Source organism: Typopeltis vanoorti, chromosome 17 (genome assembly GCF_054136105.1).
Source record: "Typopeltis vanoorti isolate ZY-2024b chromosome 17, IOZ_Tvanoo_1.0, whole genome shotgun sequence".
Taxonomy (NCBI): domain Eukaryota; kingdom Metazoa; phylum Arthropoda; class Arachnida; order Uropygi; family Thelyphonidae; genus Typopeltis; species Typopeltis vanoorti.
This window is the reverse complement of record NC_143565.1, coordinates 85,832,822-85,848,701: the sequence shown is the minus strand read 5'-3', so window position 1 is coordinate 85,848,701 and position 15,880 is coordinate 85,832,822. Positions and strand designations below refer to the sequence as shown.

The 15,880-nt window shown below is 36.9% G+C and overlaps 1 protein-coding gene across 5 annotated transcripts in view; it reads left to right on the top strand.

Moving 5' to 3' along the window:
• LOC150097594 (serine/threonine-protein kinase VRK1-like) overlaps positions 1 to 15,880 on the top strand; it is a 130,896-nt gene that overhangs the window by 42,243 nt on the left and 72,773 nt on the right. Inside the window, exon 1 of one of the 5 annotated variants that reach the window (XM_090407046.1) lies at positions 90 to 230. The exons of the other annotated variants lie outside the window; for them this stretch is intronic. The gene's annotated coding sequence lies outside the window, so the exon portion shown is untranslated. Of the gene's footprint in view, positions 1 to 89; positions 231 to 15,880 lie in introns of those variants that run through there. 5 annotated transcript variants of the gene reach the window in all.

Below are 15,880 nucleotides of genomic sequence, written 5' to 3'. Positions count from 1 at the left end.
CACATTAATGTTAAAATTAAAATCGCATTCTTCCATCCAAGCTAAGTCTGTTTAAATCTCTCTGCACATAGGTAATATCAGCATCACTTGTGAAAAGCAGGCAAAAGATTTCACTAAAAGATGGAAAGGAGGTACCATGGATATTTGAATGTTAGCATGATGACATCACATAACGAAAGACCACAGTCATTTTAAAAACAAAAGAACCAAGTTTTCTTACCAAAAAAAAAGTGTGTATATATTTAGGTATTCCTAGGAAACGTTTACTTTTTTTAAAACACATTCTTTCATGCACTTATGTCAGTTCATAGAAAGTTTTTTTTCTCACTTGGTTAAAAAACAAATTAAACTTGCCAAGAAATTATATTTTTTTTAATCCTTTGTGCTTTGCATTATAAGATAGAATTAATGTAACGTCATGAATATACTTCTCACAAACTTTCTTGATTACACAAGAATATAATTTCTTGGCAGATTAGTAAATTTAGGTATAGTAAATGATTTAAATACAAACCCATCACGTGCATTGGCCTTTGTTATAATTAAAGAAAGTATCCTTTTTGTTTAATTATAACAAGGGCCTATCAATATAAGTTTTGAAGTTATATTAAAAAAAGTTCATTATTTTAAGTATTGTTTCCTATTAGATGAATGACTAAAATTTGATTTTAAATTGAATAATTATATTATTACTATTAAGGTAAGAGTAAAATAAGTTAATATTAATGAACATATTGAAAATTAGTGTTTGTCAGAAATGAAACATTGGTCACTTTCAAACTTGAAAGTTAGTAGATGTGCTCTGATGTAGTATGTTTCAATAAACACTTCATGTTAAGAAAGGAAAACTAAAAATTTACTGATATGAATATAAGTTTCAGTTGTAGGTTTGGTAAGATTTTGAAAATTTTTATCAGTTAAAAGTTGTGGTTTACGAATTGGCAGAAATACAGACTTTGGGGAAAAGTTGTTGCTGCTGCTAAGTATAACTTCACCTGCACACTGGTACAAATTTTCTTTTATCAACACTGATTAATTTGATATTGGTAATTTGTGTGTGTGTGTGATATTGTATTTTAATTTTCATAATATTGTTTATTTTATTTGTTTATTTCTAAAATTTATTGCCTATTCATCTTCCCCACGTTTGAGTGAACATCCTTCTTTTGATTCATTACCATACTTAGTGGTTTTTTTAAAAGTGTAAGCCACCATGCTGACATGAGCAAAAAAAATTGCTGCTCAAAGGGTATTTTTTTAAAAAAAAACTTATTTCAAAAGCACATTACACATTAAAAAAAAAATCTTGGAGAATTTTCTGTGGCTCAGAAATATACAAAATAAGACCATTCTCCAGGATGTTTGAACTACATTAATAGGAAGCAAATCTAGCTATCCATTAATCAAATATTTTTCTAATTTTCATTTATTTATTTTTTAGTATTGTATTTGAATTTTCATAATACTGTTTTTGTTATACTGATTTTCTATATTTTCTGCTTATAATATATTTATAAAATTTATTATCTGCTTTAATAATAATTACCTGCATAAAACAGCGTGTGAATTGGAAGGACAGAAGTGATCCAGGCTCTACTGATTACGTATTTTTTAAAACTTTCTATAGAAGGCATATCAGGTTGTGGAGAAGAGATCACATTTGGGACTTGAACTGTGTGGATTGATAGTAAATATTTTATAAAAATTCCTTCAAAAGATCAGTCAGTAAGTGAAGGGGTAGGTGGGTGGGTGGTGTGATTCAGAATTTCAGGTCTTTCTGTAGAAACTGTTTGAAGATGTCTGAAGTGCACATAAAATATGAAGAAAAAGAAATGAGTCACAGAAATGTTATAGAATGCTTACCATTTGCTCTTTTGGTTTATTAGCTTGTACTCTGTGCTTTAGAATGAAGGTTGATATTCTTGGTCTACTCATCATGAATTTTAAGTGACAAATTTCATTTGTGTAGTTTAAATACATTTGGAGATATAACAATACCAGAACTGCTAACTAGAAAAAAAAAAAATTATATTAACTCTATACATGCAAGTAACCAGTACTTGTTTTTATATTTCTACTGTTTTCACTTGCATTGGTTGTACAGCTATATTGCTTAATTATGTTGGTTATTCATGTCCAGATAATATCAGTGGATCAGCATCCTTAGCATGCTGTAGTAGTTCTACAAACTAATAAGGGAGTCGAAATAAATTTAGTTTAATCCTTTATCCAAGTGTGAGCAAACAAAGTTTGCGCCTGAAAGTATCTTCAGAACTGGGGTAAGGTGGTACAACACCGGGTAAATCGTTGCAAAGGTGGAGCAAGCTAACATCACTCCTATCTCAGTATCTCCCATAATGCAAAATGCATCTCCTTGCGGATATGTATAATGTTATGCATTAAGGGAAGGGCCACTGCCCAGACTAGTTTTGACCTTTATTGAGGTCTCTTCAGTGGGAGCCAGGCCCGAGTGGAGATACCAAGCAGAAACAATAGCACGGTCATCTCTACCTATAGGAGTTGCCAAACGGTGTGCCACCTTTTTTATTAAATTAGTCTTGATTTAGAGAAAGATGTTGAAAGTTTATTTTTCACTTGGTTAGACTATAATAAATTTAGTTTAATCCTTTATCCAAGTGTAAGCAAACAAAGTTTGTGCCTGAAAATATCTTCAGAACTGGGGTAAGTTTGTGCCTGAAAGTATCTTCAGAACTTGGGTAAGGTGGTACAACACCGGGCAACTTGTTGCAAAGGTGGAGCAAGCTAACATCACTCCTATCTCAGTATCTCCCATAATGCAAAACACATCTCCTTGTGGATATGTATAATATTATGCATTAAGGGAAGGGCCACTACCCAGACTAGTTTAGACCTTTATTGAGGTCTCTTCAGTGGGAGCCAGGCCCTCTTGTTTATCCCTTACTCCCTATGTATTGAAAAACGTGTTCTGTGTCAGTCTTATAGAATCCCTTTAGTAACTTATGAGTTTCTATCATATTACCTGTCAGCAACCCACACATCCTCAATCTCTCCTCATAGGGAACAATCCACAGACTTGTCACCCGCTTGGTCACTCATCTCTGAATCCTTTCCATCAACTCCCAATTCCTAATAAATGCACGTGATCAAATCTGTGCATAATAGTCAACATGTGGCAGATTCATAGCCTTATAAAGTGGATGATAGCCTCCCTATCTAAGTAATCCTCTGAACTATTTTACCAACTCTTGCAATATCTCCTCTGAATTTCAAATCTCTACCTACCATCATCCCCAGATCCCTAGCCTCATCAATTTTCTGTAAACTAGTACCATCAATATGATTCAAAGTGCATAATTTTTTCATCTCAAAGTGCATTACATTACAACATTTTACAACATTGAATTGACAACCATTGTCCTTTGCCCATACTGCCAATTCATTTAAATCATCCTGTAAGATATCTACTGACCTTTATCAACTATTGCCTTCCCTAGTTTTGTATATCATTGGCTTCTTCGTCTATGATCGCTAAGCGTCGAGATTTTGCCAAAGAGATTTCCATATCATCCTATCCAAGGCTTGTTCTTTTGCTTCTTTCCAGTTAATTCTAATTTTTCTTTAATTTTCTTATACCAACCTTTCCTGGGCCTGGCCATGTTTCTTGTTCCTATTTTCTGGCTTTCATATATAGTTTTTGCTATCTTCCTACTTCCATTTGAGTAAGATGTCCAAACCACCTCATTTGGGCTTGTGTTATGAATTGGTTCAGAGGTGCAACTTGAAGATTGAATAAGAAACCAAACTATAAGAGACAATCTAATCTTGTTTTTTGCTCTACTTTCCAAAGATATTTTGTTTCGATTGTTTGTAGTTTATTTGCATTTCCTGTTGTTAGACACTAAGACTTACAACTGTATGTTAATGTTGGTACAAACACTGAATGGTACACTGCCATTTTGGTGATCTGGGTAACTTCTTTCTTATCTAGGAAAGGATCTTGCATTGCATAGAATAGCTTTGTTCCTGCAATTATTCTGTTAATTTCTGTGTCTAGTCTACCATCTTCATTTGATGTGTTTTGATTAGTTTCTAGATATAATATTGTTTTAGTTTTATTTATATTTATGATCGTATTCCTTTTCTTTACCAAATATTAACGTTATGCTGCAAATCTTCAGCATAACATTAACATGCTAGAATCACTATATCATCCGCAAAAGCCATGTGTGAAATCTTGGTTTCTTTCAGTTTCCTATATCCTAGATGGAACTTTTTTGTTTTTGTTTGACAAGCCTTTAAAATTTCATCCATTACTATAATGAAAAGAAGAGGGCTGAGGATAGTCTTTGCTTTGCTCCTACATTTGTTTCAAATTCCTTTGATCTATTATTACAGGTTCTTACATAATTTTTATTGCTTTTATAGACGTTTGTATGGCCACTATTAAGTTTTCTTGTACTTTGATTTTCTTTAATGTTTGCCGTATTAAATGTCTGGGGGACTCAATCAAAGGCCTTTTTTAAATCTATAAAACATGCATGTAGTTCTTTTCGATATTCCAATGTTTTTTCTGATATTTGTCTCAGACTGAAGATAAGATCCTGTGCACTTCTATTTGGTTCCTAAGTCTGTTCTAAAATATGGATGTACAATTTTCCTGGGGTGCTTAAAAGCAAAATCTTCTACGGTTTTCACATTTACAGTTATTCCCTTTCTTAAATATAGGGATTATTATTTCTTCTTCCCAGTCTTTGAGAATAATTCTGAGAATGAATTTCCTCACTTTCATCTTCTGTTTTGCTTGCATGTCTTCCTCTTAGGGTTCTATTTTTTCCATGTCCTGCATCTTGCAATAGTTCTTGGTAGTACTGTTTCCACCTTTCCATGAGGTCTTCAGGATTTGTGAGTAACTTTCCATCCTTGTTTTTGATACTTTATGGGGCATTCTTTCTCTGACTTCATTCTTCTTAAACCATTATAGAAGAGTTTTTGGTTTTCTTTAAAATTTTGTTCTGAGGTATGTCCAAAGTCTTCCTAGCATTTTCTTTTCTCTTGTATAGTGCTCTGTCGACCTGCAACTTTGTTATATATCCCTTCCACAATTGCTTTTTCTTTTTAATTTCTTCTTTTAGTTCTTCAGTCCACCAGGGTGTTTTATGTTTCTTCTATTGCACCACAAATTTCTTGTTTCTAGAAGAAATGTTTCAAACCTATTATTATTATTATTTGACACCTCCAGGGAGTCCAAAGACTCATCGAGGGAGAGTGTGCCAACAGCATCGAACGATTTGACCCCTTCCAACTACTAACCGCGCTCAAACTTACTTAACTGAGCCATTAGCAGCAGAGGCTCTACAAATCGACCAACCTTTGCCGGCAAAGGCTATGCCATAGGCTTTCTACGTCTTGGTCTTCATAGATCTCTTTTTCTACTTCTTTCATCTTCTTTTCTATTTTACTTTTATACTCAGTGGCTGCTGCTTCTTTCTTTAGTTTATAGTTCTTTATCTTCACATTTGTTTCCTTGCTATTTTTTCTACATTTTTTAGTTCTTATTTTATGGATCATTTCCAATACTAATAGGTAGTGACCACTACCTATTTCAGGACCTCTATAGACTTGCATTTTTTTGTCAATTTCTGCTGGACTCTTCTCTGGTAAACTTATGGATTTCTTTATGCTTGAACATAGTATTCGCTATTACTAAATTATTTATGAGGCAAAGATTAATTGTTCTTTCTGCATTATTATTCTGGGTTATGTCTCCTTGTGATTCCAACACTGGTTTTGTTTCTTCATCTACTTAATTCCCTATCCAGTCATTAAGGTTCCCTAGTAGATAATATACCCTTGAGCTTCTTTAGTTTTTTTTTTTTTTTTTTTATAAGAGTTCAAAGAATTCTTTTTTAATTTCTTTATTAGAATTATCATTTGGGCCATATGTAACAATTACAGTGGATACTTGATTACCTGATTTAAAATCTATAGTAATTTTCAACAACCTTTCATTTATTAGTTGCCATTTAGTATTATATTCTTCGAGATCGGGTTTAATTATGCATGCTACCCCTTGTTTTCCCCATTCTCTTGGGCTTACCCCTAAATAGAAAAATATATATCCATCTTTCAATTTCTGGCAACCTTGGCCTTTCTTTTTTTGTTTCTGTGACTGCTTGGAGATCCAATCTCAATTTTTTTTAAATTCATCTATTAATTGGTTTTCTTTGCCATGTAAACTTTTAATGTTCCATGTTCTGTATCTCATGTACTTTTTCCTCACTTTGCCATTAACCATTTAGGCAGTTCAGCTATCTCTTTGTTTCTTTTAATGTGTAGAGTATTAGCCTTCAGCACCTGAGTCTGGTGGTGGTGGGGCCACCTTCAAGGCCCCCATACTGGTTTATGAGAAAAGTGCTATCCTGTTGGTCCACTGGAGATATTTTATTTCTCTCCTACCCTTTATAGTTAAATTTGATGAGCATTCCCTGATCTAAACTATGACGACCTGGGGATGTGCCTGATGGGGGTTACAGGTGTCCCCCACACACAAGTTGTATCATTAGCAGACAACTGAATATACCCTCTCAAATCTTCCACTGTATCATTAATGTACAAATTAAAGAGTAGTGGTTCTAGTACAGAGCCCTGGGGCACTCCACTAGTCACTCTCATTTGCCTTGATTCCACTCCACCACACACCACCCCACTATACGTGCCATTAGCCTCATATCCATTCCCATTTGCTCTAACTTATGTAATAGTTTTCCATGCCTTTACAAAGTCCAGCAGTATCATGGTGTAGCCATTTTCTTGATCCAGTTCTGCTGTCACCTAGTAATTATTCACATTATAAATTGTGAATAATTACTGAGGCAAGATTTACCTTTTACAAAGCCATGCTTCCCCTGTAGAGTATCATTTTCCTATCCACCCATTCCTGAATTTTACTTTTAACCAACTTTTTCAATTCTTAACCACCACTCCAGAGATACTAATTAGTCTATAATTTGTTACTTCTGTCTTGGATGGAAGTAACAAATCATGGAATTATCTTGCCATCTTTCCAGTCCCTTGGAACCTTTCCACAGCTGAGACTTAGATTAAACAACTCATCACAAGCTGACATACTGTCCAGGCCTACTGCTTTATTAACATTGATATTTTTCAATATACTCAGTACCTCCAGTTCATCTATGTCGGTGCTCACATCAGTCTGTCACCTCAGTAACTGCAAAGTGATCACTTAGTAACTGTTTCTTCTACTTCTGTCACTTTCCTATATTGACACTGAGTAAAGTTATCTTTCCATAATAATTTTTTCACTTACTTGCTACATAGCAATAAACTCTTCTGGATTTACTTTGGACCCACTTAGCTAATTTTCTCCCAAGATCTGATTTAGCCTTCCTTTCCATACTAGTTGCTTAAGGATTAAAGCTGTATAACTGAGAGGAGACCTCCACATAACCTTTAAACGAATGTTGAACTGACCAGGGCTTCTGACCTAATGTTCAGTCATTGCCTTCTTGTGGTGCACCCTGTTAGGTGTCTACCTGGATACTGAACGAATGAGGATGGACTGGCAATTTGGGATTTAGCCAACCAAATTGTATTTTTATTGGCTTATACCACAAATAAAATGATGGTACAACATGACAGTGTTTCATGTTAGCTGGGGTGTCGCCCTGTTGAATAAGGTCCCTGTTGTTTTCACCAGGGAACCAGTGTGAACAGCGAAAAGTCAGCTACTGGAGCAAATCCTGAAACCCACCCCAACTCAATATCACCAGAATTCAAAATTTGTTCTACTATCAACATAAGAAGCTTGAATGGCAAAGAAATGGAGCTAGCTGAGGAATTAAATAAGTACCAGATCGATATAATAGGGGTGACTGAAACAACAAAGACAAAAACTGGTGAAATCGTTCTAAGCAATAAATACAAAATGTTATATTCAGGTAATAACAGTCGGGGAAAAGGAGTAGCTGTAGTATTCGACACTAAATATGGGGCTAATCTTCTTGAATGGCCAGCAGTATAAAGTAGAGTGATCTGGACAAATATCAGAATGGGGGAATTGTACAATGAGACTTATTTGTGCCTATGTTCCCACAGAAGATTCTACTAAGGTAGAAGTGAAGGAATTTTTTGAGGCTTTAGAGAAAGCAACTGACACAATGAAAAAAGAAAAGTAGTAGGAAAAGTAGGAAATGATTGTCAGATATACAGAATTATTTTGGAAAAATTTGGAGAAAAAGAGCGAAGCTAATAATACCTGTTTGATTTCTGATCAGGACATGGACTGGTTATTGCTAACACTATGTTCCAACATAAAAATGTGCAAAAGTTCACATGGAGAGAAGATGCAAGGATAAGAAAAGTTTCATTGACTATGTTATTGTTGATAGGAATGTTTTCTCACTGGTGCAGAACACTAGAATGTACACAGGATTTTAAATTGGAAGTGATCACCATTTAGTCTTAAGTGAGATAAAAATTGAATTTCATATTGCAAAGAAGAACATGTAAGAAAGTTTTAAAGCAAATAAAAGTTGAGCAGGCACTCAGATGTGAACTGTAGATTAAAATACACAAACATTATTCAAGAAAAAATGAAAGAGTTTGAGAACAGGCAATACCTTGGAGATTCAGTGGCAAGCCCTGAAGAAAACATTGATTGATTCAACCAGAGAGGAATGTGGTGAAGTTGTCTTGAAGGATAGAAAAATCAGAATTCCATGGTGGGCACAGGAATTGAAAGAGGCAGTGAAGGAAAAGAAGAAAGCATATCGAAAGTTCCTGGCAAATAAGTCAGCTTGTGCTCTTAGAGAATACAGAGACAAATGTAAGAAAGCTAAGCACTGCATAAAACTAGCTAAACAAAAGTCATTGGGAGACTTTGGCAAGAGCATAGAAAATAAATATCAGGAAGGTGGCAAAATATTCTGGAGGCTGTTGAAAAAAAAAAAGCTCAGTGCAGGAAAGAGTGCTGTAAAAGGAAATAGAGATGATAAAGGTGACATGAAAAATGGAGAAAAAATATCCTTGATTTTTGAAGTAATTACTGCAAAAACACTCAATAAGCATGCAATCAAAAATATATATCCATACTTGTAGAAAAGCCTGAAATGCAAAACTAAAAAATGTATTTGAAACTTAAATACATTTAAAGATCTGGATTTAAGTTTTATAGACCTGCAAAAGGCATATGACAAGTTGCCAAGAGGAAACTATTCAATACGCTACAGTTATATGGTGTCAATGGAGCATTATATCAAGCAACACTTAGTCTTTATTTGAGTTGTAAGTCAGCAGTTAGAATTGAAGGAAGTACAGGAAGATGGTTTGATATTAACTCTGGTGTCAGACAAGGATGCACATTATCCCCTCCGTTATTCATTATCTGCGTGGATCACATTGTGAAGGAAAGTGTATTAAACCTGATATCAAAATTGGAGATGTTAATCTCAACTCTTTACTTTATGCAGATGATGTTATATTTCAAATAAATCCAAGATATAGGTGGATTGATACAGTAAAAAAGTGCCTTAGAAGACAGAAATATAAGATCTGAAAATGTTGGAGTCTTGACAGATAAAAGATTGATTTGGAGGAAAAAATTATTGATAGGAAGTTAGTAATGATGTAAGTTCTTCATGTACAAGGATGGTCTAAAAAGTTCTGCGCCTAACAATGAAAAAACAGATTTTTTATTTCAAAATTATTTTTATTTTTCAAAATTGTAATCTCCCTTAAGACTGTTACATTTATGCCAGCACCATTTTCCTGTCCCTAGTGGTTCTCAGCAAGATCTGCAAAATACCTCTCTACAGCTGCAATCATCTCTTGATTCGAAGAAAAACGCTGACCATCGAGGAAGAGTTTTTGTTTTGGGAAGAGATTAGAAGTCAGGTGTAGCCAAATCTGGGGAATATGATGGATATTCCAACAATTCATAGGTCAGATCCCTTAATTTTCCCATTACTAAAAACACTTTTGTAGGCAAGTGCATTGTCCTGATAAAAGACTATTATTTTTCTTCTGCAAACGGTCTTTTCTCACCCTTTTCAAGATAATTAGTAAACAAAATGCCTTTAGCATCCCAAAACACTGATATCATGATCTTTCCTGCTGACAGAACCGACTTTGTCTTCTTTGGTGCTGAACAACCGGCTTCTTTCCACTGTTTTGACTGGTGTGTAATGGTGAATCCAAGTCTCATCCATAGTAATAAATCAATGCACAAAATCAGTTTTATTTTTGTTAAAACACTACAAGCACTATTAAGAGATTTTCATGTGAGTGCGTTTTTGATCTGCTACTATGAGCAAACGCGGCACCCATCTTGCGCAAAGCTTTTTCATATGCAATTCTTCATGCAAAATATATCCTACGCATTCTTTTGAAATGCCCATAGTCTCAGCAATTTCATGCGCTTTGACTCACCGGTCTTCCAATACCATATCGTGCACTTGATCATTGATTTCTGGTGTTGTTACACTTTTTGGACATCCTTCACATGGATCATTTACAAGGCTGGTATGGCCATGTTTAAACTCTGCAGCCCATTTCTTAATTGTCAAAAATGAAGAAGAGTGCTCATAAACTTCGAATTAATTTCTTTTGGCAGTAAACCTTCTTTTACAAAGAATTTTATAACCGCCCAATACTTAATTTTATTCATTTCAAGGGATACAGACAACACTTTGCTTCAGACAGCTGTATAAAACAATAAAACAAACCACTTGATAGAATGACTTGCAATTTCACATGGATGCTTATGTCATAAGTTGTTGTTGATATTCCTCCCACAATCCTTTTTTTGCAGCTCCTGCTTTATATTGCTAGACATCCACTTAATCCCTACTCAGTTTATCCTCCTGACCCTGGGTATGCACTCTGATACTGCTTTGCTCAAACAATATCATTTACTGCTTCATTTTGTGTAGTTCCTTATGACATGGCACTGCTCCAAGTTGCCTCCTAATTTGTCACTAATTGCCGGCTTTCTAGTTCTGCATAGACCCTTTTTTGACTGAAATTTCCACATGTTGAGCAACCTCCCAGAACAGGACTGCATGGTTACTTTCCCCAATAAGTAAGGTTACTGTAGTTCTTCTGATGCTATTACCAGATCCAACACTCTCAAACCCTTGGTCCCTTCCATCACGTGCTGTTTCAGGTAATTATCCCTTAGTAACCGTATAAATTCCATTTCCATTTTGCCATTCCTCCTTCCAATCTGTATCGCCATAGTTGGTCTCTCGTGATAATTGCTCAGCCTCAAATGAACCATTTCCATCAGATCTACAATCTTCCTTAACTTCTATTTTTGTTGGTTGAAGTTCTTCAGCTATCATTAATAGCCTTCTTCCTGTCCTATTCCCTCAATCTTCTCTGAAAATACAATATCCATTACATTCTATCCCTATAATTACATCATCCTCTGACAACCAGGTCTCACTTTATGCAAATAATTTATGGTGAAGTTGAGCTGATCAATGCTAAAAACTCTTCTTCTTTATTTCTGATACTTCGGGGGCATTCATGCACATGCATTTCGACATTCCCTTGGACCCATAGTTACCCTTACATAATGTTTATCTGTCCATTCAGATTTGAAACCTAGGACACTGCACCTAGCTCTTTACAATTAATCCTGCACTCATGCTTATCTGTCTCAGGGGTGGCTATTTTCACAGTCATTCCTACACTTGCACTCATTTGTCTCAGAAGTGGCTAGACACATGTTTGATTACTTTCTCCCCACCATCACCATAATACCTCTACTTTCCCTGGTTTTGCACTTCCAAACTTTCACTGAACAACACTTTCCCCAAGCACCTAACTCCAAAACCATTTAAATGCAGTCCATCAGGCATACACAGGTCCTTACATTCATCAAATTCACTCCATACATTATAAACTGCACACCATTACTCTTGCACAATCTTCTCATTGGCAATCATGACCATTCTTCTCAACTCTGTCCTATCATACTGAAGCAACAAACTCACCATCTTTACTTTCTTATTCTTCATTTTTGCTTATTCTAACAACACTTTAATATCTTCTCTCATTGCATATTTCTTACCTTTCAAATCAGTTGTGCTTGCCAAGACAATTAACTTGTTTGCTTCTGCAAACTTACAACTTTACTAACATCTTTTAACTTTGGACCTGGAAAACATGCTTTCATCACTTTCTTATTAATTATACCTCTTATCATCTAATCTCCATACAGTACTATCTCTTTTCTTGTGTAGAGGCTTAAGTGCTGTGAGGACATTATGTTGGAGGTTTAATGGATTTTTTTCAACACTCAAAAAGAATTAAAATAGAATTTAATACTTCCTATATTTCGTCCTAGTCACTAGGACATCTACGGGGATTACAAAGACAATTAATGTAACATGCACACAAAAACTTACAATACTAAGCCCAACCACGTGGGTAACACTAAAGTCCTATCTAGGTGGAGCGCCCTCTAAGGGCAGTTGTAGGTGGCCTGGAATGTAAGGTGGGACCTCTATTGATGACCGTTTCCCAAATCTTCGGAAGCTTAATACAACCGTATTTGTTAAGATTTGGTTGGTTTTTGAGAGCTGCTGCTGCTTCTAAGAAAAGTCTCTCTTTCTTGAATTTGCTGTGGTGGAGCATGGAGGTTTTCTTCCATGATACTCTGTGGGTAGTGTCCAAAACATGGTCAGCCAAGCCTGAATGGCCATAGTTGTGTTTAACGATGTACGACTTGTGTTCCTCTAGGCGGATGGATGCTGATCTGCCTGTCTGTCCAAAGTACGCAAGCTTACAGGAACAGGGTACTTTGTAAACTCCAGGCTGAGAGAGAGGAGGGAGCTGATCTTTCGTAGAATGGATAAGGGTAGCCAGTTTGCGGTAGGGCTTATATGCTGTGTGTAGGTTATACTTTTTTAGTATCTTGGCTATTTTTTCCGAAGTGCCACGGATGTAGGGTATGGTGATGGCATTTTTAAATTCTCGTTGACGAGAGGGATGGGGAATGGGGGAGGAATTGATTTTTTTTTGATGCTGTGTTCGCTGTAGCCATTGGAGAGGAAAGTTCTGTGTATGTGGTTAAGCTCTGTAGTGAGGGCAGTTCCACTGGAACAAAGATTGTGTGCTCTCTTGGTAAGGGTTTTTATGATGCCATATTGTTGTGAGGGGTGGTGGTGGGAGAGTTTGTGAATGTATCTGCCTGTGTGTGTGGGTTTTCTATATACAGTGAAGGCAAGTGTATCATTAGGCAGGTGCGTGACTAAGGTGTCTAGGAAGGGTAAACAATTGTTCTTTTCCTTTTCCATAGTAAACTGGATTCTTGGATGTAGGCTATTGAGATGACCAAGGAAGGAATCTAATGTGTCTGGGCCATGAGGCCAAATAGAGAACACATCATCTACATATCTTAGCCAGATAGAAGGTTTGAGTGGGGCTGAGTCTATGGCTCGTTTTTCGAAATCTTCCATATAGAAATTGGCAAGGGGGGGTGAGAGGGGGGAGCCCATGGCGGTTCCCTCTATCTGCTTGTAGATTTTGTTATTCCAAGTGAAATACTCAGAGTTGATGGCAAAGGAAAAGAGATCTAAGATGTCAGAGGGAAAAACGTTTTCTAAGAGAGATAAAGTGTCAGTTAAGGGAATATTGGTAAACAAGGAGGAGATATCAAAGCTTACTAATATGTCTGTATTATTCAAGGTTAAATTTTCTGTGAGGGCTTTAAAGTGGGTCGAGTTTTTTATATAAGAAGCTGAATTTCCGGTGAGGGGGGACAGAGAGTTGGCCAGCTGTTTAGACAGTCTGTAACAAGGTGCATTGGTGGCATCTACTATAGGCCTGAGTGGGGAATTAGGTTTGTGGATTTTTGGTAAACCGTATATTCGGGGGGGACGGGAGCGGAAAGGTTTAAGTTTTTTCGTGACCTCGGGGGGCCAGGAGGTTACTTTTTTAAGTAAGATTTTTAATTTCTTAACTTGTGTTTTTGTGGGATCGTGTTCTAGCGGGATGTAGGTAGCGCGATCGCGGAGGATAATGTTCATTTTACGATTGTATTCGCTGGTATTAAGGACAACTGTGGCATTACCTTTATCCGCTCTGGTGATGACGATACTTTTTTCTTTGCGTAGTTTCTGGAGAGCCATGCGTTGGGAATAAGTTAAGTTACTTTTTGGAGGCGAAGAGTGAACGAGGATGTTGGCTACGTTGAGTCTGATGTTGTTGGCTACCTCCGACGGTAAGCGACCGATCCCCTGTTCGACGTTAACCATTACATCGAGCACCGGCACTTCTTTCGGGGCGACGGCAAAATTACGGCCGAGGCAAAGACAACATCAGAGTCGACGTAGCCAACATCCTCGTTCACTCTTCGCCTCCAAAAAGTAACTTATCTTATTCCCAACGCATGGCTCTCCAGAAACTACGCAAAGAAAAAAGTATCGTCATCACCAGAGCGGATAAAGGTAATGCCACAGTTGTCCTTAATACCAGCGAATACAATCGTAAAATGAACATTATCCTCCGCGATCGCGCTACCTACATCCCGCTAGAACACGACCCCACAAAAACGCAAGTTAAAAAATTAAAAATCTTACTTAAAAAAGTAACCTCCTGGCCCCCCGACGTCACGAAAAAACTTAAACCTTTCCGCTCCCGTCCCCCCCGAATATACGGTTTACCAAAAATCCACAAACCTAATTCCCCACTCAGGCCTATAGTAGATGCCACCAATGCACCTTGTTACAGACTGTCTAAACAGCTGGCCAACTCTCTGTCACCCCTCACCGGAAATTCAGCTTCTTATATAAAAAACTCGACCCACTTTAAAGCCCTCACAGAAAATTTAACCTTGAATAATACAGACATATTAGTAAGCTTTGATATCTCCTCCTTGTTTACCAATATTCCCTTAACTGACACTTTATCTCTCTTAGAAAACGTTTTTCCCTCTGACATCTTAGATCTCTTTTCCTTTGCCATCAACTCTGGATATTTCACTTGGAATAACAAAATCTACAAGCAGATAGAGGGAACCGCCATGGGCTCCTCCCTCTCACCCCCCCTTGCCAATTTCTATATGGAAGATTTCGAAAAACGAGCCATAGACTCAGCCCCACTCAAACCTTCTATCTGGCTAAGATATGTAGATGATGTGTTCACTATTTGGCCTCATGGCCCAGACACATTAGATTCCTTCCTTGGTCATCTCAATAGCCTACATCCAAGAATCCAGTTTACTATGGAAAAGGAAAAGAACAATTGTTTACCCTTCCTAGACACCTTAGTCACGTGCCTGCCTAATGATACACTTGCCTTCACTGTATATAGAAAACCCACACACACAGGCAGATACATTCACAAACTCTCCCACCACCACCCCTCACAACAATATGGCATCATAAAAACCCTTACCAAGAGAGCACACAATCTTTGTTCCAGTGGAACCGCCCTCACTACAGAGCTTAACCACATACACAGAACTTTCCTCTCCAATGGCTACAGCGAACACAGCATCAAAAAAATAATCAATTCCTCCCCCATTCCCCATCACTCTCGTCAACGAGAATTTAAAAATGCCATCACCATACCCTACATCCGTGGCACTTCGGAAAAAATAGCCAAGATACTAAAAAAGTATAACCTACACACAGCATATAAGCCCTACCGCAAACTGTCTACCCTTATCCGTTCTACGAAAGATCAGCTCCCTCCTCTCTCTCAGCCTGGAGTTTACAAAGTACCCTGTTCCTGTAAGCTTGCGTACTTTGGACAGACAGGCAGATCAGCATCCATCCGCCTAGAGGAACACAAGTCGTACATCGTTAAACACAACTATGGCCATTCAGGCTTGGCTGACCATGTTTTGGACACTACCCACAGAGTATCA